At 46.2% G+C, this 25,217-nt stretch overlaps 1 protein-coding gene across 3 annotated transcripts in view; it reads left to right on the top strand.

The window, feature by feature from the left end:
- LOC141164392 (A disintegrin and metalloproteinase with thrombospondin motifs 2-like) overlaps window positions 1-25,217 on the top strand; it is an 837,082-nt gene that overhangs the window by 649,199 nt on the left and 162,666 nt on the right. The window lies entirely within an intron of this gene.

Below are 25,217 nucleotides of genomic sequence, written 5' to 3'. Positions count from 1 at the left end.
GGCTACACAGTTATAGGGCATGCAGTGAGTGCAATACCTACCAAAAATTTCGAGGCACTCCAATGCCCCTTGGAAGTGACATGGAGGTCAGAGGGCCTTAACTAAACCATTTTTTCCATTTATAGCAACTGGGTCTCCTGTGCACTGTTGGCCTAAGCAGTGAATGGAAGGCTTTCCAAAAATTTTGAGGAACTGCAATGCCCCTTGAAACAGACGTGGATTACAGCATGCTAAAAACCTTCTACCCATTATTGGGGAGTGGGTCTCCCTTAGTGTTCGCCTATGCATTGAAAAGCAAAAGCTGACTAAAATTAGGAGGAAATGCAATGCCCGTTGGAAGAATGGTGGAGGTCGCAGTGTAATAAAAAGACAATATCAATGCCCCTTGGAAATGTGGTGGAGGTCGCAGTAGCTTAACAAGAGTGTTTTAATGCCCCTTGGAAGAGACGTGGAGGTCGCAGTAGCTTAACAAGACGGTTTTAGTGCCCCTTGGAAGAGACGTGGAGGTCGCAGTAGCTTAACAAGATGGTTTTAATGCCCCTTGGAAAAGTGGTGGAGGTTGCAGTAGCTTAATAAGACGGTTTTCATGCCCCTTACAAGAGCCATGCAGTACAGCATATTAAAAACATTATTCCCATTATTGGGGAGTGGGTCTCCCATAGTCTTTGCCTATGCCTTCCAAGCAAAAGCTGCCAAAAATTAGGACGGAGGAACTTGCAATACTGGTAACACGGACCACGGTCACCCTGGTGGTATAGTGGTGGTGGAGGCTGAGGATAAGGAGAAGAGCAAAATACCGCCGAAATGAGGAAGTGTATACCCATGTGTGGGTGTGAAGTGGTGCATGGGAATACACCTCCCGAAATAACACAGTGGATTTGACTTTGTTACTCTGCTGTCATTTGGTGGTGATGAGAAGTCTGGCCCAATCCAGCCCTTGTTCATTTTGATAAGGGTCAGCTTGTCAGCATTGTCAGCTGACAGGCGAGTGCGCTTATCAGTTATAATTCCCCCAGCGGCACTAAAAACACGCTCCGATAACACGCTAGCGGCAGGGCAGGCCAGGAAATCCATGGCATACAGAGCGAGTTCATTCCAAGTGTCCAGCTTGGATACCCAATAATTTAAAGGCACAGAGGAATCACGGAGGACGCTGGTACGGTCGGCAAGGTACTCCCTCACCATCTTTTGAAACTTTCCTCTCCCTGTGAGAGTACGCCGCGCCTCAGGGCCTGTAAGCTGGGCGAGTCTCAGAAAACTATCCCAGAATGTTGACAGTGTTCCCCTGCCTCTGCTGGATTGGAGTTGCGTCTCTCTCGCCTGTACGCCTTGGTTGGTCAACGAACTGTGACCTCTGCCGCTAGCGTGTTTTAGATGAGAATTTTTTTAACAGTTCTGCAGCAAGGGCCTTCTGGTACTGCCACATTTTTGTAGACCTTTCCATCTCAGGAATAAGAGAGTGAAAGTTCTCCTTGTGGCGGGGGTCTAAAAGTGTCACTAACCAGTAATGACTGTCACCCAACATTTTTACAATGCGAGGGTCACAGTCAAGGCAGCGTAACATAAAGTCAGCCATGACTGGTAACGGGTAAGACTTCCGTGTCCTCACCAAGATGACAACTGACCATGCTCTCCTCCTCCTCCTCCCCCCTGTCCTCAGGCCACCCACGCTGAACCGACGGTATGACAGTTGTACAGGTACTACCGTCTACAGTGCATGATACCAGCTCCTGTTCTTCCTCCTCCTCTTCCTCCTCTCCCTCATTGTCCCCCAATGCACTTTGGGATGAGATGAGGCTGGGCTGTGTAATCGCCCATTACGGCTTCTTGATCCACCTCATCATACTCTGGCTGCAATGCCTCCTCTTTAATTCTCTGCAGAGCGTTGCAAAAGATAGACAAGTGGGATGCTGACGCTAATGATGGCATCATCGCCACTCACCATCTGGGTGGACTCCACAAAGTTTGTCAGGATTGTACATATGTCAGACATCCAGGTCTTATGTGTGGAGTATGACCTGAATATTGACGGCCTTGTTGCAGCTGGTACTCCACAACTGCTCTCTTCTGCTCACAAATCCTTAGCCACATGTGGAGGGTAGAGTTCCAACGTGTGGGGACATCACACACCAATCGGTGTGCCGGAAGCTGCAAACGCTGCTGCAACACAGCAAAGGCGGCGAAAATGAGCTGACAGGCGGCGTACTTTGACGAGCAGATCTGGCAACTCGGGGTACTATTTAAGAAACCGCTGAACCACGAGGTTAAGCACATAAGCCAGGCATGGTACGTGTGTGATCTCTCCTCGCCTCAGAGCCGCCACCAGGTTACGGCCATTTTCACACACGACCATGCCTGGATGTAGGTTCAGCAGTCTCAGCCACAGATCTGCCTGCTTTTTCACAGCTGTCCACAACTCACAAGCAGTGTGAGGTTTATCACCTAAGCTTATGAGTTTCAGCACAGCCTGTTGTCGCTTGGCTGAGGCAGTACTGCAGTGCTTCCAGCTTGTAACTGATGTGGTGATATCTGAGATGGATGCTGAACATGAGGAGGAGGAGGATGCGCAGGAGCTGTACACTGTGGGGGCAACTCTGACTGACATGGGGCCCGCAATCCTCAGTGTGGGGAGGATGTGTTCCGTCCCAAGGTCTGACTGGGTCCCTGCTTCCACTATGTTTACCCAGTGTGCCGTCAGGGAGATGTACCATCCGTGGCCCAAGCACTTGTCCACGTGTCCGTTGTCAGGTGGAATCTCCCAGTAACTGCGTTGAGGGCATGGCAGATGTTTTGGGACACGTGCTTGTGTAGTGCGGGGATGGCACATCGGGCAAAATAGTGTCGGCTGGGGACCGAGTACTGAGGGACGGCCACCACCATAAGGTTGCGGAAGGATTCCGTCTCCACCAGCCTAAAAGGCAGCATTTCCAAAGCAAGCAGTCGTGAAATGTTCGAATTTAGGACTGTGGCCTGTGGGGCGTTGGCTGCGAATTTGCGCTTTCATTCAAAGCTCTGGGATATGGACAATTGAACTCTGCGGTGGGACGTGGACATTGATGCTGTTTCTTGAGAAACTGCCATAACAAGTGAAGACTGAGAGGAGGGGGCATCTTTGCATGCAATATGGACAGGGGATTGCCTTGCACGCACAACAGAGGGTTCTATTACACGCACAACAGCGGAAGAAGCAGTGGTGACACCCGCTGACACTGGTCGTGGACCCTGGGGTTCACCCACAAAGTCTGGTGCTTTGCTGACATGTGCCTGGTCATGCTGGTGGTGGTCAGGCTGGTAGTTTTGTCACCCCTGCTGATGCTGGCATGGCAGGTGGTACAAATGGCCTTTTTGGGGTTATTAGCAGAGTCTTTAAAAAAATTCCAGACTCTGGAAGACCTACCGGTTGTACTGGCAATGTCCCTCGTGTTGGTGTTACGGGGAACTGTTGCCCTCCTCCTGTGTGTGGCCACCACACTGCTTCTTCCTGCCTGTTGGGGTACTCTGCCTCCCTTCCCCTGTGTGCTACTGGCCTCGCTCTGCTTGTCCTCTTGCCACGTTGGGTCAGTTACTAGATCATCCACCACCTCTTCCACTTGCGCTCCACGATGCTCCTCCTCACTTCGTGGCAATTGTGTCTCGTCATCGTCCACCTCTTGTGACAAATTGCCAGCGTCGACTTCCTGTGGCCGTGGCTGTTCAAATATTTGGGCATCGCTACATGGGATCTCCTCTTCCACCACTTCAAGCGGAGCAGGCAAGGGGCACAAATCTGGAAATGGACCAGTGAACAGCTCTTCAGAGTGTCCAAGTGTGGGATCAGTTGCTGTCTGACGACACTCGGCATGGTGGGAGGAAGGAGCATCAGGGTGAGAAGGAGTATGCGGTCTACTAAAACTTGACCGTGTGGAAGACAGACTGGAGGTGGTGGTGCCCAGGTAACTGGAAGTATTATCTGCTATCCAATTAATAACCTGTTCACACTGATCAGTTCGCAATACTGGTGTTGTAATGTGCTTCCCTAGTAATTCGGTCAAGAAGTGGAAGCGAGAAGATGTGGCTGTTGGTTGTGGCACATTTTCACCTTGGCCACGGCCCCGTCCTCTACACGCACCATCACCAGAACGTCCAGTTCCACGTCCCTTGCCACCCGCCTTGCCCATTGTAATTGAAGTAAAATAGCTTACACTCGCACTATCAATGGAAAAAGGGTAACAAAAAGGAGATTAGAACCGTGGAAGAGGAAAACCACAGTTCTATTTCTCTGGCCTACACCCGACTCTTTTAAACAGATATATTGGTGTCTGACCAGTCAGGGAGACACTATTACAGTTTTTTTTTTACGGCAAAAAATGCCAAAAGCAGGATAATACAGAGATTTGACCCGTGGAACTGCAAAACCACAGTTCTATTTCTCTGGCCTACACCAGACTCTTTTAAACAGATATATTGGTGTCTGAACAGTCACAGACACACTCAATTTTTTTTTTTGGGGGGGGGGGGATACCAAACGTTAATAAGACGCGTATTTGTACAGTCTGACTGAGGAAAAAAAAAATACAGGATTTAGATGAAAAAAAAAAAAGAATTTTTCCTGGCCCCTGAGACCAGGGTGATAAGTCTAGCAATTTGACCAACAGGAGCACACAGGACTGTAATGCAGCGTTTGCTGGTATAACCACTGCGTCTCCTATACAGCCTGCCTGCCTGATATCTGGGATGGATATTAGTCCTGTGAAGGACTGTTTGTTTGATTTGGCAGGCTTTAGAGACCCTACACTACCTATTTCGCACTATATATCTCTCCCTAACTCAGCAGCACTCTCCCTTCACTGTCTGATCCGGAGCGACTGTGTCCAAGATGGCGGCGCCCGGTTTTAAATACTCGAGGTGATGCTGTGCGGCCAGCCAATCACTGTAATGCCCACAAACAACATGGCTGCGGCATTACAGTGACTGGCTGGCAATCCCTGCATGTTCATTGGCTCTGTAAAGAGCGCCAAACATGCAGGGCGGAGACCCGAGCTCCCACCCGAGTAACCTGGAAATGCTCGATGGTCGCTGAACATCCAGAGTAGCGAGATGCTCGGGCGAGTACCGAGCAGTGTCGAGCATACTCGCTCAACACTAATCATTATGCATGGACGCCACCAAAAAAGTCTGAATAGTTGTGATCCCAGGATGACCACTCAAAATGGAATCCTGAAAATCCTGTAACAGACGCAATCTTAGATACACAGGCACAAATAATGTGATAATGAATTAAAAGGCCTAATATAAATCAGAATAATACTGATAAAGATCCATCAGCTACTCCACAATTGATATAACCACATATAAAAAGAATGAAGGAGTTAAATGGCAAAAAACAGTAAATATTTTATTAGAGTAGATACAAAAATGAACGCATAAATCTGAAGTACAGTGGTTTGAAAAAGTGTTTGCCCCCTTCCTGATTTCTTCTTCTCTTGCATGTTTGTCACACTTAAATGTTTCAGATCACAAAACAAATTTAAATATTAGACAAAGATAATACAAGTAAACACAAAATGCAGTTTTTAAATGAAGGTCTTTATTATTAAGGAAAAAAGAAATCCAAACCTACAGGGCCCTGTGTGAAAAAGTGATGCCCCCTTCCTTAAAGCATAAATTAACTGTGGTTTATTACATCTTTGAGAAGCTGAGTTCAATTTCCCTAGCCACACACAGGCCTGATTACTGCCACACCTGTTCTCAATCAAGAAATCACTTAAATAGGACCTGCCTGATAAAGGGAAGTAGACCAAAAGATCCTCAAAGGCTAGACATCATGCTGTGATCCAAAGAAATTCAGGAACAAATGAGAAACAAAGTAATTGAGATCTATCAGTCTGGAAAAGGTTATAAAGCCATTTTTAAAGCTTTGGGACTGCATTGAACCACAGTGAAAGCCATTTGCCACAAATGGAGAAAATATTTAACAGTGGTGAATCTTCCCACTAGTGGCTGGCTGATCAAAATTACCCCAAGAGAGCAGCAGCGACTCATCTAAAAGGCCACAAAAGACCCCACAACAACATCCAAAGAATTGCAGGCCTCACTTGCCTCAGTTAAGGTCAGTGTTCATGACTCCACCATAAGAAAGAGACTGGGCATAAAAGGCATGCATGGCAGAGTTCCAAGACTAAAAACACTGCTGAGCTAAAAGAACATAAAGGCTTATCTCAGTTTTGCCCTAAAACATCTTGATGATCGCCAAAACTTTTGGGAGAATACTCTGTGGACTGACAAGACAAACAAACTTTTTGGAAGGTGTATGTCCCATTACATCTGGCTTAGAAGTAACACAGCATTTAAGAAAAGGAACATCATACCAACAGTAAAACATGGTTGTGGTAGTGTGATGGTCTGGGGCTATTTTGCAGCTTCAGTACCTGGAAGACTTGTTGTAAATGGAACCATGAATTCTGCTGTCTTCCAAAAATCCTGAAGGAGAATGTCAGGCCATCAGTTCGTAACCTGAAGCTGAAGCGCACTTGGGTTATGCAGCAGGACAATGATCCAAAACACACCAGCAAGTCTACCTCTGAACGGCTTAAGAAAAACAAAATTAAGACTTTGGAGTGGCCTAGTCAAAGGCCTGACCTTAATCCGGTTGATATGCTGTGGCATGATCTTAAAAAGGCGGTTCATGCTCGGAAGCCCTCCAATGTGTCTGAATTACAACAATTTTGCAAAGATGTGTATGCCAAAATTCCTCCAGAGCCTTGTAAAAGACTCATTGCCAGTTATTGCAAACACTTGATTGCAGTTGTCACTGCTAAGGGTGGCCCAACCAGTTATTAGGTTAAGGGGGTAATCACTTTTTCACACAGGGCCCTGTAGGTTTGGATTTCTTTTTCCCTTAATAATAAAGACATTCGCTTAAAAACTGCAGTTTGTGTTTTCTTCTGTAATCTTTGTTTAATATTTAAATTTGTTTGTGATGTGAAATATTTAAGTGTGACAAACATGCAAAAGAATAAGAAATCATGATGGGGACACTTTTTCACACCACTGTATATAGGATGAAAGAAACCAGCACACTGGCTACCAGGTAACAAGGCTATAAGGTGAGATGGGTATATCGAGGTACATTTCACATATAATATACTCCAATAGTTATGAGGAACGAGACCAGACTGTAACTAAAAAAATGACCGCATCTAAATTAAAGGGAAAGCACGCTTTTATCAAATATAGACCACTGTAGTCATGTTAAATGCTTTCCAAAGAGCCAAATTTCATATACAGTGAAGGAAATAATTAATTGATCCCTTGCTGTTTTTGTAAGTTTGCCCACTGACAAAGACATGAACAGTTTATAATTTTGAGGGTAGGTTAATTTTAACATTGAGATATAGAATATCCCCCCCCCCAAAAAAAAAATCAAGAAAATCACATTGTATAAATTAAGTAAATTTATTTGCATTTTGCAGTGAGAAATAAGTATTTGATTTCTCTGGCAAACAACACTTAATACTTAATGTTTTGGGTCACTGTCTTGCTGGAAGACCCAGCCACGACCCATTTTTAATGTCCTGGTGGAGGGAAGGAGGTTGTCACTCAGGATTTAAGGTACATGGCTCCATCCATTCTCCCATTGGTGCGGTGAAGTAGTCCTGTACCCTTAGCAGAGAAACACCCCCAAAATATAATGTTTCCACCTCCATGCTTGACAGTGGGGATGGTGTTCTTTGGGTCATAGGCAGCATTTCTCTTCCTCCAAACCCGGCGAGTTGAGTTAATGCCAAAGAGCTCAATTTTTGTCTAATCTGACCACAGCACCTTCTCCCAGTAACTCACAGAATCATCCAGGTATTCATTGGCAAACTTCAGACGGGCCTGCACATGTGCCTTCTTGAGCAGTGGGACCTTGCGGGCACTGCAGGATTTTAAACCTTTAAGGCATAATGTGTTACCAATGGTTTTCATGGTGACTGTGGTCCCAGCTGACTTGAGATCATTAACAAGTTCCCCCCGTGTAGTTTTAGGCTGATCTCTCACCTTCCTCTTGATCAAGGATACCCCACGAGGTGAGATTTTGCATGGTGCCCCAGATCGATGTCGATTGACAGTCATTTTGTATTTCTTCCATTTTCTTACTATTGCACCAACAGTTGTTTCCTTCTCACTCAGCGTCTTACTTATGGTTTTGTAGCCCATTCCAGCTTTGTGCAGGTCTATGATCTTGTCCCTGACATCCTTAGAAAGCTCTTTGGTCTTGCCCATGTTGTAGAGGTTAGAGTCTGACTGATTAATTGAGTCTGTGGACAGGAGTCTTTTATACAGGTGACTATGTAAGACAGCTGTCTTTAATGCAGGTAACGAGTTGATTAGGAGCGTCTAACTGGTCTGTAGGAGCCAGAACTCATAATGGTTTGTAGGGGATCAAATACTTATTTCTCACTGCAAAATGCAAATAAATTTATCTAATTTATACAATGTGATTTTCTTGATTTTTTTTGGGATATTCTATCATCTCTCAATGTTAAAATTAACCTACTCTTAAAATTATAGACTGTTCATGTCTTTGTCAGTGGGCAAACTTACAAAAACAGCAAGGGATGAATTAATTATTTCCTTCACTGTATATGGTTGAAAAGTCTGTCTTGCCCATCATAAAGTTCATCTTAGCCATCATAAAGTTCACCAAGTCTAGTTGCCAGACATGAAAAGAGCACCAATGCGCGTTTCACGTATTTGTGATGTTGCTTCTTCAGGGTAAAAGCCGCATGCTAGATGCAAATGCTAGACCGTAGGTCCTTAAATATTATACAATCAGCTGTCATATGACCACAATTCCTCCAATAATGTCTGAGTAAGTCACGGCCGCATGACCGCAATTCCACCAATGGAGTCCGGGGAAGTGGCGCATGCACACCTCATCATGCACGCCAACCACACCAGCTGCAGCCATCAAGGTAACCTGCGTACAACTGGGAAACCAGGGCATGTGGCAGTGTTTACAGTGTGCGCAGGCACCAAGGAGATGCCAAGAGCAGTGTGGGGGCACGCAATGGCGAGGTGCGCACAACCACACAGGGAATGAAAAGTACACTTAGAACAAGTAATGGACTACATATGGTTAAAGTGCATAGGTACAAAATAAGAAGGTCATTAACAAGTAAAGTGCCTAAATACAATATAGAAGGGTCATTAACACCATAGAATATGACGTTATACATGCAAATAGATATAAAAAGATATGAAATGCAAACAGAACAAAATACAATAATGTATCATGGAAAATATAAACACATAGTGCAAGATGAATTGCGATTGCATATCCACATGTTGCAAACTCCCAAAAGGACTTCCATTGCAGAAATAGAAGATGTCATTCAAATTGGATTGCACATTACCGGACAATAGATCAATATTAGTAACAAAGGAGCTGAAGAAAAGAAAAATTACCTAAGAATCAATAATTAATACAACCAAAATATTAAAATATTCTATGTTCTATTAGTCCTTCTATACTGACCTCCAGCAGGTTGCAAATTGAATATAATTTTTTTCTGCATCTAGCTCTGAAAAAATATTTGGGCTTCTAGCGGTGTGTGGGACTTGGTCTATTAGTCCATCTATACTGACCTCCATCAGGTTGCAAATTAAAAATAATTTTTTTCTGCATCTAGCTCTGAAAAAATATTTGGGCTTCTAGCGGTGTGTGGGACTTGGCCTATTAGTCCATCTATACTGACCTCCATCAGGTTGCAAATTAAAAATAATTTTTTTCTGCATCTAGCTCTGAAAAAATATTTGGGCTTCTAGCAGTGTGTGGGACTTGGTCTATTAGTCCATCTATACTGACCTCCATCAGGTTGCAAATTGAATAAAAAAAATTTCTGCATCTAGCTCTGAAAAAATATTTGGGCTTCTAGCGGTGTGTGGGACTTGGTCTATTAGTCCATCTATACTGACCTCCATCAGGTTGCAAATTAAAAATAATTTTTTTCTGCATCTAACCCAGCCAATAGTTTTGGCCTAATACCACAGTTTGGCCACTCAGCTCTGCTCGGTTACCATCCATTGTTTTTTTGTGCAAACAACTCCAGAGTTGTGAATTAGTTAACCACCAAAATGAGTGGAAAAAGGCCTGCTGCTGGTGGAAAGGGGAATAGGCGTGTTGGGAAGGGGAAAAAAGGTTGTGTCCGTGGGGTAGGTGCAGAAGAAAGACCATCTTCCAGCCAAACTAAAATGTCTACTTCTTTTAGCGGACAATGTGATAAGATCCCTTTCTTACGACCACGCCAATCGCTACAAATTCCAGATGAGGCACAAAAACAGCAGGTGCTTCAACGGATATCAAGTGCTCCTTTAAGTGGGCTCTCCTCCACATCAACTTCAACATCACAAATACTCCAGTCCTCAAAGGTGTCACCCAAATCGCACTTGCTTCCTCACAGCTCCCAAATCTCCAGCTGCCCGTCTGAGTATGAGGTAGAACAGATGGTTGAGTCTGCAGAGCTGTTTACTCATACTATAGCCTGGGAATCAGAGGTCGACTCCAGCGCTTCTGTGAATCCAGACGAGGAAATGATCTGCACTGATGCCCAGAATCTTTATGAATCGGATCCAGGACCAGACGCAGAAGGTTCTGACCATAATGTAGACCCTCATTCCCAAACTGTAACTCCTGTTGGTGGAGACAATGAGGAAGACGATGATAAGACTCAAATACCTGATTGGAGCGACAACTTTAGTTTTTTGTCAGGGCAGGAACAGGTTGGCTCTGAGGACGACGGGTGTGATAACGCACAGGGTGATGATGATGAGGTCGGAGATCCCACTTACTGTCAACCCACAGTCAGCCAAGAGATGAGGTCAGCAGAGGAGGTGGAGGAAGATGCTAGTGACGACGAGGTCAGGTTGCGCCTTCCTGGACAGAGACGTAGTACTGGAAGCACGTCAACAACTGCATCCTCAAACACAACTCTGCCTCTCACCACAAGTCGTGGTGGCTCTTCAGGTCGCATGGGTGCTAAGCCTTGCATAGCCTGGGCATTTTTTCAGATCGATAAAGATGACCCAACTCGTGTTATCTGTAACATTTGTCAGCAAAAGCTAAGTAGAGGCCAAAAAATACATAGTTTGAGTACTTCATGCATGAACCGGCACATGGACATGAAGCATAAGTTGCAGTGGGAAGCTCAGTGTGCTACAATGCGGTCTAGCCGGCCGGGCCAACCACCGTCTGCCATATCTTGTGCATCCGCGGCCTCTTCATCCTCTGTGACTGGGGGGACAGCAGTCACACCTGTTTTGGGGCGCAGACCTGCCACCTCTTTACCCGCAACAGCCAGCGTGATTGGCAGGTCATCATTTTCTTTGGAGGTGGTAACACCAGCTGGTCTTGAGCGCTGTCCGACATCGATAGCACCACCTTTGGATCAAGGCAACCTAACATGTCCGCCTGCATCTTCCTCACAGACCGGCAGTTTGCCGGGGACACCCTTATCAACCCCGTCTAAGCACAATAGCCAGCCCTCGGTCCCTCAGATGTGGACAAGTAAAAGACCATTTCCTCCTAGCCATGAGAAAGCTAAGAGGTTGAATTTCACCATCTGCAAGCTCTTGGCTACAGAAATGCTGCCTTTCCGCCTGGTGGACACAGAGGATTTTCGAGACCTTATGTCCGTTGCAGTGCCCCAGTACCAGATGCCCAGTCGGCACTACTTCTCAAAGAAAGGTGTGCCTGCGCTCCACCAGCATGTCGCACACAACATCACCGCTTCTTTGAGAAACTCTGTGTGTGACAGGGTGCATTTCACCACAGACACTTGGACGAGTAGGCATGGACAGGGGCGTTACATGTCGCTGACTGGGCACTGGGTAACTATGGTGACAGCAGGACAAGGGGCTGCTGTCCAAGTCTTGCCGTCCCCACGAGTTGTGCGTCAATCCTCTTTATGTCATTTTTCCTCCACTGCTTCTGCCTCCTCAACCTCCTCTCGGTCTTCCACCTGCACCCAAAGCCTGTCTGGTCATGCCACAAGCTTTCTAACTGCGCAGAAGGGATCCTGCACACCTCCTTACTATGCTGGCAGTAGGGCTCAACGTCATCAGGCGGTTTTTACATTGAAATGTCTGGGAAATGTGAGTCACACAGCTGAGGAGTTGTGGTCAGCTCTGGAGAACCAATTTCATGAATGGTTGTCTCCACTGGACCTGAAACCAGGGAAGGCCGTGTGCGACAATGCTGCAAAGCTGGGTGCGGGCCTTCGCCGGGGCAATGTCACACACGTGCCTTGTATGGCTCACGTGTTGAACCTGGTTGTCCAGCAATTTTTAGCCCACTATCCCAGACTAGATGGCCTTCTGCAGAGGGCACGGTCGCTGTGTGCTCACTTCCGCCGTTCGCATCCCGCAGCTCAGCGACTTACATCTCTACAGAAGTCGTTGGGCCTGCCACTTCACCGGCTAAAATGCGATGTGCCTACCCGGTGGAATTCAACTCTGCACATGTTGCAGCGACTGTGGCAGCACCGACAAGCCCTGGTGCAATACGTTCTGACGTATAGCCTGGGCCAATGAGATTCAGAGGTGGGGCAAATCACGCTGGAGGAGTGGTCTCAGATCAGGGACCTATGCACCCTTCTGCACAGTTTTGAAATGGCGACGAAGATGTTTAGTGCTGACGATGCCATTATCAGCATGACTATTCCGGTGATTTACATGCTGGAGCACATGTTAAACAGAATTCGGAGTCAGGTGGTGGCACAAGAGGAGGTGGAGGAAGTAGAGGAGGAGGAGTTGTATGCGGAAGGGCTAACATCTGCAAGGTCCAGACGGTCGGCAGCACCAGGGCGGCAGGCATGTGAGGGTGGGGGAGATGATTTTACCAGGGCGCATGGTAGCAGCCAAACTAGTGAGGAAGGTGCAGGAGCCCAGGAAGAAGTGGAGGACGAACTGATGGAAGACTCATCAGATGAGGGAGACCTTGATCACATTTCTGTTGTGCGAGGTTGGGGGGAGAGGACAGAGGAAGGAAGCATGATTGTTACCTCGCCACCAACACAACAGGGACTTGGTGCTCCTGGATGCGCAACACACATGAGTGCCTTCTTGCTGCACTACCTGCAACATGACCCTCGAATTGTGAGAATTAGAAATAATCCTGACTACTGGGTTGCCACACTGTTAGATCCCCGGTACAAAAGTAAATTTGCAGAAATTATTCCTGCCATAGAAAGGGATGCACGCATGCAGGAGTATCAGCAGAGACTGTTGCAGAATCTTACATGTGCTTTTCCACAAAATACCAGTGGTGCACGTAGTGAATCTCACAGTTCCAACTTGCCAACCGTGGGACTGTCAAGTGTTCAGCACTCAAACCGTAACAGAACCACAGTATCTGCTGGTAACATCAATTTTGCGGAATCATTTCACCACTTTTTTAGCCCATCCTTTGCAAGGCCACAGGAGACAAGAAGTCTGACACATAGTCAACGCCTAGAGACGATGGTACAGGAGTATCTCCAAGTAAACATTGAAGCCACGACTGTGTCACTGGACCCTTGCTCTTTTTGGGCTTCCAATCTGGATAAATGGCCGGAGCTAGCCACTTACGCCTTGGAGATCTTGTCATGCCCCGCAGCCAGCGTTCTGTCTGAACGTGTGTTCAGCGCTGCTGGTGGTGTGCTGACAGATAAGCGCACGCGGCTCTCCACTGATAATGTAGACAGACTCACGTTCATAAAGATGAACAAATCATGGATCCGAAACGACTTTTCTACCCCTGTGTCATCCTGGGGAGAGTAAAAGCTTGATGATTGGTTAAAATCACCCTACCAACCGTTTTAAGCTTTCAAATTACTAATCATGTTTATCTGTATCTTGACTGGAAAATAATTTGGGCTTTGTAGCAGTGTGCAGCACTGATCCTATTAGGCCATCTATAATAAGCTTCACCAGATTTAAAATTAAAAATAATTTTTAGCTGCATCTAGCCCGGAAAATAATTTTGGGGCTCCGAGATGCGCAAGACACATAAGTGCCTTCTTGCTGCACTACCTGCAGCATGACCCTCATATTGTCAGAATTCGAAGTAATCATGACTACTGGGTTGCCACACTCTTAGATCCCCCAAACTTTTCGATCAACCTTTTCATTTTAATAAAGACCAAAAAAATGGTCATTTTTGAAATTATAAGCATTAGCAGGTTGTTAGAAACTGAAATCAAACAGTTTTCAACTCAAAACTTTATTCTAGGTGATGTTACATTTTCACATAGGACCCCTTGTTCGAAAGGAGCTTCTGAACTCTCTCGTCCATTGAATTTGTCAGGTTTTGGATGGTTTCTGCTTCAATTGTTTTGCATGAGGACAGAATACCCTCCCAGAGCTGTTGCTTAGATGTGAACTGCCTCCCGCCATCATAGACACTCCTTTTAATGATGCTCCAAAGGTTCTGAATGGGGTAGAGGTCAGGGGAGCATGGGGGTCACACCATAAGTTTGTCCCCTTTTATGCCCATATCAGCCAGAGATGCAGATGTTTTATGTGCAGCATGAGATGGTGCATTATCATGCAGAAAAATGATCTTGCTGTGAAATACACGGTTCTTCTTCTTGAACCATGGCAGGAAGTGCTGTTTGAGAAAATCCACATACATTATGGAGTTCATCTTTAGCGCCTTCAGGGATCCTAAAGGGGCAGACAATCTCTCTCCCCATGATTCCAGCCCAAAACATTACTCCACCTCCTCCTTGTTGGCGCTGTAGCCGTGTTTGCGTGGGGTGTCCATCAACCAGCCATCCTCCACTCCATTCATCTGGACCATCGAGCGCTGCACGGCACTCATCCGTGAACAAAACAGTTTTGAAATCAGTCTTCATGTAATGTTTGGCCCACTGGAGCCGTTTCTGCTTGTGTGAAGTGGATAGAGGAGGTCGACAGGATGGCGTATGCACAGCTGCAAACCTCTGAAGGACCCTGCATCTTGTTGTTCGGGGGACGTTGGAGGCACAAGCAGCTTCAAAAACTTGTCTGCTGCTATGACAAGGCTTTTTTGCCGCTGCTCTTTCAACCTGACGTAATTGCCTGTAGGAAAGAGTCCTCAATTTGCCCTTATCAGCACGCACACGTGTGTACTGTGAATCAGCTACATACTTCTTGATTGCCAAGACACTTCATCCTGATCATCGCACAATGTTGATTGTAGTCATGCCTTGACCTAAACACTCCACAATTTGTTGCTTCTCAGCAGCCGACACATCCTTTTTCTTTCCCATTTTGGCAGAAAATGTAGGCTGCTTAATAATGTGAGAGAGCCTTCTTAAGTAGTCTTGCCTTTCATTGGACACACCTGCCAAACTAATTAGCACAGGTGTCTGCAATTGCTTACAGTGATATAAAGAGCCCTGACACACATCACCATCAATGAGTTTAACTGACAAACAAATTCTTCCCTTATCACTCCTAAACACTTTTTGCATAATAATTTGGAACACGGTGTACATGTGCTTTTCCACAAAACACCAGTGGTTCACGTAGTGAATCTTACAGTTCTAACTTGCCAACCGTGGTCTGTATGGAATTGTTCAATAAAGGGCCCAAAATTAAGATAACATAGATGGGAGAGGTCTCTATGAATAGGAATTCCTAAGTATTTGATACCCTGTGAGGGCCAGGCAAAGGGAAAGTTGGACTGGATGGAATCCTATATGGATTTAGGGAGGGAGACATCGAGGGCCTCAGACTTCGCTGCATTGATTTTAAAATTTTACCATGTAACAAAGTGATCTATTTCAGCCATAACAGCAGGGATGGATATATGTGATTGAGTGATATATACTAGGACATCATCAGCAAATAGAGAGCACTTGTACTCGGTGCCTCCCACCTCAATCCACCTAATATTGGGGTTATGGCGAATTGATGAGAGCAGGTGCTCCGTCACTAGGATGTATAAGAGAGGGGACAGAGGACATCCCTGCCTTGTCCCATTGGTGATTGTGAAAGGTGATGAAAATGTTCTGACGCACCCCCTGGGCCTTGGGACACCCGGAGCCGGACCCTTTTTGGTGGATGCTGGTGGTTGTAGTCTTCGTGGCGGCGATCCTGTTCCGTGGCTCAGGGCGGTCAAACCAGTGGCGGAACTATTTATGTGGTTTTGATGTTTAAATGTCCGACTACGCCACCCGTGGATTGCGGTCAGAGTGAACCGCCGCTACAGGGCAGACCGCTAAGGCTGGTGTTGTGGGTGCAGCAGAGCGTAGCATAACTCCCCACGGGAGGAGTATAGCCTCAGGGCAGTGTATGCGGAGGATGGGGGTGATGGTGCAGGGCAGCAGCAGTAACGACACGGAGTCAGTGATGCAGTTCAGGGCCTTTACTCACAGTTCTTATTATCCAGACCACGTCTGCAGGTAACGGCTGCCCACGTCGTACTGTGCTCACCAGGTGAGGGGCTCAGACAACTCCCAGATAACTTTGGAGCGCTTCACAGGACCCCCTTTGTGTGTCCTTTGTCTGGCCTTTCTTACCAACACTTCTGTCCGGCTGCCTCGGGCCTCCTCTTGGTAAACTTGGCGCCAGTTTCCCTGACCCTATGTGGTGCCTTCCTAGCGGGTGGAGCAAGGGGCTGCGCCACATAAAATGTCAGAGCCTCCGGTTTCTAGCTGAGGGTCGTTTCCTGCCTCCACTAGTTCGGGGACCGGTCTCCCCCTTTGGCCTGACCCCTCCACGCAGGTGGATTCGGGCGTGCGGTGGCGACTCGCCCGTCCGCACCCCTGGGATCCCTTCATTCCTCGTTCCTGGAGCCTTCTCCGCTCCTCTTCCTTCCTTCTCCCTCTTGCAGGCCTGGGCCTCTGTTACTAGGCCCGCCTCCGGAGCAGAGCTCATGCAGAGCCCCTGCTCCCTGCCACTTCTGCTCAGACTTCTCTGCACTGAACTAAGATGGTGCCCACTTTTTATACTCCCTTCTCAATGCACCCAGGAACTGCTTCCTCCCTGCTCCTGCACTGCAGGGTTCCCCTTCCTCAGTGTTCCCTCCCCCCACTCCAGCCAGGGACAGGGACTGTCGTGCCCATCTCAGGGGCATATTGGTCGCCCTGCCCCACGGCAATGTGGTGTAATGCATGCAGGTGTCGGGTCCTGATCCACACTCCATCCTTATCTGAGAGTGAGATATCACACCTCTGGGTGAGGTGCAATACGTCTGTAGCAACCAAGCCCTCGGTGCTACAGTTCCATTTATCTTCAGCCTAGGTGACGTATTGTGATACAGGGCCGTGATTTTGGCTATAAAAGGGTCCCCTAGACCCCTACCCCAAGCTTTTTAAGAGAATCATATATGGCGTGCCAGGAGACTCTATGGAATGCTTTCTCAGCATCCAACGAGAGTATCTACTTACAAATTTTTAACTGCATCTAGCCCAGGAAATACTTTGTGCCTAGTAGCAGTGTCTGCTAGTCAGCGGATTATCCCGGCTGTTAAGCAAGCTACACCACCTGTAGTTTGGACACTTAATTTTTTCAAAGGAAATGCTTCGGGACCACGGGATACTTAGTGAAGAGCATCAGGAGGCACCCCAAGGCATAGGGGCTGGGACTGGCACTAGGATGCCTTGTGGTGGACAGCCGAGCTAGATCCTTATAAAAGCTTTTTAACTGCAGCAGCTTTAGTGGACGCTACTGGAGCTGGAATTACGCGGCTGCTGGCATGAGACTTGCCCTCCAATAGATCCTTGTAAATGGATTTAAAGTGTATTCATTCAAATTAGAGGGACAATTTAAATTAAAAAGCTTAGAGCTGCCTCCACCACAGGGGGGCTCTCTCGACCCACCAGTGGACAGGCACCAGTATTGGGAGAGGGGGGCTGGCCGTCAGGGTTCACCGCGGCTCTGGCACAAACCCGGCGACACGGAGGTGGCACGGGCAGGAGCGGACTGGCCGTCTCGGCTTCTCACTTTTTGGATTTTAGAAGGGCATGACATGCCTATATCTGTGTCTCCCCCTCCTTTTACTCCTCCACCTCTTTTCTTTTCGCATGACTATATGTACTTGTCACTTTTCCATGTGTTAGTTGTGTCTTCTGAGCAGTTTGTCAGCTTTTGGACACCTTTGAAGGTGTTTTCTATGTGTTTCTATGTGTTTTTGTTTGCCTGCCATTGGTTTTAACGGTGTTCGAAGGTGTTCGACGAACAGTTCGGCGAACACACGGGTGTTCGACGAACCGAACCGAACTCGAACACTACGGGGGTGGCTCAACACTAGTCATTAGTGGATTGTCAGATAGTGACAATATGGTGAAACAAAGGTTCAGTGCATAATATGTTCCAGTGCTTTCCAAGGATTGACCTCATGGTTTGTAATTCCTCATTATACTCAAAAATAAATCTGATTTGTCCATTTTCCCCCTTACATGTAAGGTCAGTAAGAGGCTTAGCAATCAGAGAAGAAAACCCTTGATGAATTTTGTATAATAGTTGCCAAATCCTAGAAAATGTTGCAGTACTTTAAGGTCACGAGGTTGAACCCAATCAATTATGGCCTGTTCCTTAGTAGAGTTCATCTTAAACCCTTCTGCTGACAAGATATACCCCAAGAACGAAATGTGTTTTTTCTGTTCAGGACATTTCTCTAATTTAGCAAACAGAGTTCCTTTGTAACACTACAGGGACATGTTTATGGTGAGAGTCCAAATCGGGAGAGAAAATTAGAATATCATCCAGGTAAATCACAACAAATCTTTCAATGAAATTAAATAAAATTTCATTCATAAAAATTTGGAAAACAGCAAATGCATTGGATAACCAAATGGAATGACAAGATTTTCAAATAAATCCTCAGACGTTAAAAACTCAATTTTTCACTTATCATCATATCAAATTATATGCCCCTCAAAGATCAAGTTTAGAAAACTACTTAGCCCCCATAAGCTGATTACATAGGTCAGGAATGAGTGGAAGTGGGTATTTGTTCTTAACCCTAATTTTGTTTAGTTCTGGGAAATCAAGGAAAGGACACAGACCACCATCTTTTTTTTTTCACAAAGAAAAATCTGGCAGCCACAGGGGAGGAGTAAGGGCGGATATGGCGGTCTGTTCAGACCCAGACAAACTGTAAAGGCAAGCTTTACAGTGCTGCTCACCATTATTGACACCCCTTCATTTTTTCATAGACTGTACAATATCTTCGGAAATAATGGAAATGAACCAAGGTTATATCCTCAGAATTTTTTAATTAGTGGTCCAAAGTAATACAACAATTAAACATTGTTTTTCAATTTCCATGTTGCAATTTCAAAGAAGAAACAGAATAAACATCATGGGCAGTAATAAATACACCCCTAATTAATACTTGGTTGCACACTCTTTGGCATTGATGACAGCCTCCAAATGTTTCTTGAAGCCATCTATAAGTTTCTTGCACCTCTTAGCTGGAAATTAGGATGAACAGTTTGATATGTTCACTAGTTGCCTGCTCCTGGTCTAATGAATATGATCAAGTGCATGCAAGAAAGAATAACATCAGACACACACAGTCGGATGTAAGCTCTCCTTGATCAGCTATGGCACAGTTTCAAGTGTCTTTATTCAACCCGAACATAGACTTATATAAACTGTAAATAGGGGCTCGGTTAGCCCTAGAATGGCAGTAACCAGATGTATTCATTAGTTAGTCCATGGGCAGATCCATGAGGTCATCAGGGGGGCGTGATCCATGAGGTCATCAGGGGGGTGTGATCCATGAGGTCATCAGGGTGAGTTGGTCCATGAGGTCATCAGGGGGTATGGTCCATGAGGTCATCAGGGTGCGTGATCCATGAGGTCATCAGGGTGGGTTTCTCCAAGCGATGTGTCGCTCTGTGGTTGGTTAGTCCTATAGAATGCGGCTTCCTCCCAGAACAGAGCATGGTGTGATGAAACAGGAAATGACAGCCATCTTTTGATCTAAACAAGCTTATGTAAGGTGAAATAATACCCTTTGTGGGTCTTTTCTCTCAATCTCCTATGTCTTGAGGTTAATTAAGTATTTGAACCATGGCTCTCCTCAACACTGGGAGGTGGTCAACTATTGTCGGTCCTGTCCTATTTGTCAGTTAACTGCTCCCGTGTCCCTCTTCTGTAGTCCCCTGGTCCCGTTACCCATTATAGAGGTCCCATTTGACGGAATTGCTATGGACCTTGTAGGACCATTAGTTAAGTCTGCCAGGGGGCACCAATACATCCTAGTGGTGCTGGACTACACGACACGGTACCCGGAGGCGGTACCACTGAGAAACTCCTCTGCCCAGAGTATAGTGCGAAAACTGGTCAATATCTTCTATCGGACGGGCCTGCCAAAGGAGATCCTGACAGACCAGGGAACTCCATTCATGTCGAAGGTGATGAGAGAGTTGTGTAAGGCTCTCCAGATTATACAACTCAGGAAGTCAGTGTACCATCTGCAGACAGATGACCTGGTGGAGAGGTTCAATAAGACCCTAAAGTCCATGCTTATAAAGGCCGTAGAGAAGCATGGCCGAGACTGGGATTGCCTACTTCCATACCTGCTATTCTCCATTAGTCCCACAGGCCTCTACGGGGTTCACCCTTCGTATTACTATACGGACGGCACCCTTAGGGACTTTTGGACATTGCGAAAGAGACCTGGGAAGCCGAGGCAACACCCTACCGGAGCGTCATCGAGCATGTGGCCCAAAAGCAAGACCGAATCGCGAGGGTGATGCCAATTGTAAGGGAAAGCCTCCTACAAGCACAAAAGGCCCAGGCATCGATCGGTGAGACTGAGACAGTTCAACTCTGGAAACCAGGTGTTGGTGTTGATCCCAACGGTGGAGAGCAAATTCCTCGCCAAGTGGCAAGGGCCATATGAGGTGATCGAAAAGTTGAGTGACGTCAACTACAAGGTCCACCAACCAGGAAGAAGAAAGCCGTATCAGGTATACCACGTTAACCTTCTCAAACCTTGTAGAGACATGGAGCCGGTGGATGCTACATGCCTGGGGGCACATCCTGAAGCCCGAGTCGAGGATGTCACAGTTCCGGAGACACTATCACCGGCCCAGAAGCAACAGTGCCGAGAGCTGCTTCAGTGGAACCGGGACCTATTTTCAGAGCTGCCAGGTTGTACGCAGGTGGTCAAACATGAAATCCTGACAGAGCCGCATGTGAGGGTAAATCAAAGGCCATACCAGATTCCTGACGCCCGCCATGAGGTGATCTCCAAAGAGGTGATGAGAATGTTGAGCCTGGGAGTCGTCGAGGAGTCAAAGAGTCCAGCCTCATTGTCCTGGTGCTGAGAATGGCAGTTCTGTAATGACTACAGGAAGCTGAATGAGGTGTCAAAGTTCAACATGTATCCTATGCCCCGCATCGATGAGCTTATTGAGAGGCTAGGGACAGCCTGATATATCACCACACTGGACCTAGCGAAAGGGTACTGGCAGATTCTCTTGTCTCCAAGTGCCAAGGAGAAGATGGCCTTCTCTACTCCTGACAGGTGCTTTCAGTACACCAGGATGCCGTTCGATCTGCAGGGAGCCACAGCTACCTTCCAGAGGGCCATGGACCGGATCCTAGTCTCTCATAAGAAGTACGCCATAGCTTACCTGGATGACATCGCAATATTCAGCCTGGATTGGGGAAGTCATTTACAGTAGGTCCAGGTGGTACTGGATGCACTAAAGAAAGCAGAGTTTACGATAAACCCAAAGAAGTGCACCATCGGGAAGGCAGAGGCAAAATACTTGGGCTACTTTGTCGGAAATGGCGAAATAAAGCCGCAAGTAGAGAAGGTGGAGGCTATCCAAAATTGTCCGCAACCAAACTCCAAAAAGCAAGTTTGTGCATTTCTGGGAATTGTGAGGTATTATCGGCGATTTATCCCAAATTTCACCATGAAAGTCCCCCTGACTGATCTTTTTAAGGGCACGAAGACATGGCCAAGTGGTCCCCTGAAGCGGAGATGGCATTCCAGGAGTTGAAGTTCGCCCTATGTAAGCAGTCAGTCTTAATAGCACCTGATGTCACTAAGGAGTTTGTGGTTCAGACTGACTCCTCCGAGTTCAGTTTAGAAGCTGTGTTCTCCCAGGAAATAGATGGGGATGAACATCCAGTCCTATTCCTGGGTAGGAAACTGTCCTCCTGTGAAAATAACTATGCCATCGTAGAGGAGGAGTGCCTGGCCATCAAATTGGCCATTGAGACCCTAAGATACTACCTGTTAGGCCAACAATTCAGGCTAGTGTCAGACCATGCACCACTGAGATTGATGAGGGAAAGGAAAGGGAACAATGCCCGGGTAACTAGGTGGTTTCTAGCACTCCAATACTTTAATTTTCATGTAGAGGACAGGCCCGGGAAACTACATGGAAATGCAGATGCCCTGTCCAGACTTCCCTGTTTAGCTAGTGAAGGAGCCAAAACCCCTGGCTTTAGGCAGGGGAGAGGGATATGGGACAAAGTCACTGGTAAAGTGTTGAGAGAGGCCAAGTCCATTTGTAAAAGGGCGTGTTTTTTGTGAATGACCATTGTGAAGGGTGGGATGCCATTCACCATATCTCCACCTCAGGTTGTGGTCTGGGGGAGTTTAAATACTCGGCCAGCTGAGGCATTCAGAGTTCAATGTCTGGAGAAGTAAGCTCCAGAAGGGAGCTTGTGTTTGTTCCTGAGCCATGTGGAGTTACTGAACTCTCAGCAGGCGGATCCCTGCTACTGTAAGGATTGTGTTCTTTGTGTGACTGTTTTTGCTTTGTCTTCCTGTTTTGCCCAGCGGGCTGTGTTTCTTTTCACGGACTAAATGTTGGTTTATGCCACATTGCAATAAACCAAGGAAAGATTTAACCCCTTTAAAGCCTTATTAATACGCGTCTGTGCCCTGGGCTTTAAGAGCCTGACCCGTATTAATACGTCATTGCGATCGCGCGCGCACACAGGCTGTGCGGGCGCGATCGCCGCCTTGTGTCAGCTGATTGTCACAGCTGACACCCGGTACTATGTGCAGGGAGTGGTCCCGCACCACTCCCGGCACATTAACCTTCGTAACGCATTACGGTGGCTAAGGAGAGGTGATTGCAATACTCACCTCCTTTTCCGGCCTCCAGCGCTGCCTGCCGCGGCTTCCCGGATATTGCCATGATAACCCGATGTCGTTATGACAACATCCGGGTCACCAGACAGCAGGAAGATTTTTTGGTCATGCGCAGTCCATGACCAAACTATCTTCTCCCTGTGCAGCGCTGACAGCCTGACAGGTATGGTGCTCCATTCCTGAGCTATGCAGGTGATCAGAGTAAAAAAGTGAAAGTCCCATAGTAGGACAAAGTATAAAAGTAAAAACTGTCAGAAAGTGGAAAAAAAACTAAAAAAAAGTTATAAAAATATAAAAAAAAAATAAAAAAAATAATCCACCAAAAATAAAAATATAATGTACCCATCAAGAAATATTATTATGGAAAAAAACAAAAAACAATAAAAGTACACATATTTGGTATCGTCGCGTCCGAAACGACCTGACATATAAAATTGTCCCACTAGTTAACCCCTTCAGTGAACACAGTAAAAAAAAAAAAAAAAACTAAGCAAAAAGCAATGCTTTATCATCATACCGCCAAACAAAAAATGGAATAACACGCGATCAAAAAGACGAATATAAATAAAAATGGTACCGCTGAAAATGTCATCTCGTCCCGCAAAAAACAACATACAGCTCCATCAGCCAAAAAATAAAAAAGTTATAGCTCTCAGAATAAAGCGATGCAAAAAAATTATTTTTTCTATAAAATTGCTTTTATTATGTAAAAGCGCCAAAACATAGAAAAACTATATAAATGCGGTACCGCTGTAAACGTACTGACCCGAAGAATAAAGCTACCTTATCAATTTTACCACACGCGGAGCAGAATAAAAAAAATGAAAAAAAAAACAATTCCTGAATTGTTGGTTTTTGTTTATTCTGCCTCCTAAAAATCGGAATAGAAAGCGATCAAAAAATGTCACGTGCCTGAAAATGGCACCAATAAAAACGTCAACTCATCCCACAAGAAACAAGCCGTCACATGACTCTGTCGGCCAAAATATGGAAAAATTATAGCTCTCAAAATATGGCGATGCAAAAACTAGATTTTACAAAAAAATGCATCTTTTAGTGTGTGACAGCTGTCAATCATAAAAACCTGATATGATTCTGATATCTCTGTAGTCGCACCGACCCGAAGAATAAAGTCGTCTAGTCGGCTGGGGCTAGGGTTGGGCTAGGGTTGGGCCTAGGGTGGGGCTAGGGTTAGGGTTGCGGCTGGGGTTAGGGTTGGGCTAGGGTTGGGGTTTGTTTCAAAGGAAAAAAAAAAGATGACGATATGGCAACTAGTGTTGAGCGCAAGTGCTCGCTACTTGAGTTTGCATCGGGTGCTCGGGTATGCATTGAGTATCGTGGGTGCTCGAGTGACATGCTTGAGTCTCCGCCCCATATGCTTCGCGGCCAAAATAACCTCTCAGGGATTGCCTGCCATGCACGAGCGATCCCCGTGTGTTTTTTTTGGGTGTCTAATAACCATGAAACATGCAGGCGGGGACTCGAGCATGTCACTCGAGCACCCTTGATACATGGTGAATACCTGAGTACCCGATGCAAACTCAAGTAGCGAGCACTTGTTCTCAAGACTAATGACAACTTATTCAATATGATGACGTAATGTTATCAAATTCTGTGTCGTATCTCTGGGTTCAAAATGTTCACTATACCCCTTGCTAAAATCCTTGAGGGGTGTAGTTTCCAAAATGAGGTCACTTGTGGGGGGTTTCCACTATTTAGGCACATCAGGGGCTCTCCAAACGTGACATGGCGTCCGCTCTCGATTCCAGACGATTTTGCGTTCAAAAAGTCACACAGTGCTCCTTTCCTTCTGAACTCTGCCGTGCGCCCAAACACTGTATTTTCCCCACATGTGGGGTATTGGCGTACTCAGGAGAAATTGCACAAAAGTTTTTGGGGTCCATTTTCTCCTCTTACCCTTGTGAAAATAAAAAAATTGGGGCTAAAACATAATTTTTGTGGAAAAAGTTAGATTTTTTTATTTTCATGGCTCCATGTTATAAACTTCTGTAAAGGACTTGGGGGTTCAGGGTGCTCACCACACATCTAGATAAGTTCCTTGAGGGGTCTAGTTTCCAAAATGGTGTCACTTGTGGGGGTTTCCACTGTTTAGGTACATCAGGGGCACATCCGCTAATTATTCAAGCAAATTTTACAT

The sequence above is a fragment of the Phyllobates terribilis genome, unplaced genomic scaffold (assembly GCF_046119375.1).
Source record: "Phyllobates terribilis strain yellow unplaced genomic scaffold, ASM4611937v1 Scaffold_10__3_contigs__length_209671492, whole genome shotgun sequence".
In the NCBI taxonomy this organism is placed as follows: Eukaryota; Metazoa; Chordata; class Amphibia; order Anura; family Dendrobatidae; genus Phyllobates; species Phyllobates terribilis.
Note: the sequence above shows the minus strand (reverse complement) of the source record. Positions and strands in the feature narration are given on the sequence as shown.